Source organism: Pleurodeles waltl, chromosome 5 (assembly GCF_031143425.1).
Source record: "Pleurodeles waltl isolate 20211129_DDA chromosome 5, aPleWal1.hap1.20221129, whole genome shotgun sequence".
NCBI lineage: Eukaryota > Metazoa > Chordata > Amphibia > Caudata > Salamandridae > Pleurodeles > Pleurodeles waltl.
In genome coordinates this window covers 1,603,830,362-1,603,831,811 of record NC_090444.1, presented here as the reverse complement: position 1 = coordinate 1,603,831,811, position 1,450 = coordinate 1,603,830,362, and the positions used below count along the sequence as shown (strand labels likewise).

Genomic DNA, 1,450 nt, shown 5'->3' with positions numbered 1-1,450 from the left:
AGAGTTCTCAGCAGTCACCTCATTATGCGTCCTTTAGCATACCCACGTTGCCCGGTTTCTAGTTTTTGCATGCCCGCCCCTTCCTGTCCACTGCCTCCAGCCCCTGGGTCGGAAGGCCGGGCCACCCTGGACAGCACCCTGACAGCAAGTGACCGGCACCTCGCCCTCGCTTGCCCAGGACTCTACTGCCCTGTAGCCTAGGCCCATAGATAAGGCTCGGCTGTTTATGGACGGGCGGGGGCGGGCAAGGAAGGAAAAGGACTCTTTCCCTTCTGCCCAGAGAAGACATAGACAGTGCCCATTTCTTCTAGTCTGCCACGGCTCCCTCCCACTCCCACCGCTCTCGCTCTCTTTTTTTTTACTGCCTGTCTTACCGTTCCTATCTCGCACCTCCTCACTTGCTGGAAGACCGGAAGATCCAAAAAGGGCTCTTGTTCTCTGCGTCCCCTCTAGTCCATCCCTTGTTCTTTTGGGAAATGGATCCAAAAACAAAAGAAAATCACTGCTGAAGATGCAGTGTTTTTCTAGCATTTTTCAATACCAAAGTGTAGCCTCTGAGCAGAGGAAAATTTAAATAAAAGGGGAAAAAAGGGGGGTTGGAGGGAATAATGAATACGACAGAAATATGACGAAATGAGTAAAACAAGACACAGCTGCCACAAAGTGGCCAGGTTGGTTTTATTTGCACCCAAACACATTCGTGCCACTTTACAGAGTGCCAGCAGTGAAGCGCTACTTTCCCTTTTTCATCTTTTATTTCAACGGCATGGTTTTCCCCGGGTGGGGAGTGCACCATTCCTGGAGGTACTGCAATACCAGGTTGATGCGTGGAGTGGACAGAGCAAGCTCCTATTCCATCTCCCTGTTCCAAAAATCAATTTAATATATGGTCCACAGATAGAGGACGTATCAGATATTAAACTGATAAGAACAGATTTTTTTGTTTGTTCTCAATGTCAGGAACTCGTGCTTTGGTTCAGATACATACAATTGTCACCGTACACAAATACCTATTTGATCGTAAGTCGTAGGTAACAAGCTTGACAACATGTGCACAAGCTATCCCTTTGACCTTTTACCTGTTAATGAAAAAGGCCACGTTAATCAAAAGAAAACATTACATTACATCACTTTACATTTACTACACCTGTCTTCATCTGAGTCCTCTCCGTTCGCCTTTCGGGTCCTGAAGAGAAAAAAGTAGACAACAGGTTAGTGGACCCTCCGGGGCGGGCCCCTTCAGGTTTCGTCATCGCTGTTGTCGTCTGATCCGTCCAGTGCTGCGAAGTCACGCAGGAGGCTGTGGATTATCTTCCGACAGCCCATAGTCGATGTCTCCTCCTTCCCCACTACCAGGCGGTTTCTGGAAAATAGAAGAACATCTTTAAAGCAGCTCAGGAGCCTCCAGCAGCCCTGGAGGTCTCTGAGTGTGTGGGAACCGGGGAACAAT

General features: G+C 48.6%; 1 pseudogene; it reads right to left on the bottom strand.

Moving 5' to 3' along the window:
* Positions 1-782: 782 nt before the first annotated feature.
* Positions 783-960, bottom strand: LOC138297599 (U2 spliceosomal RNA; annotated as a pseudogene).
* Between the last annotated feature and the right edge of the window lie 490 nt (positions 961-1,450).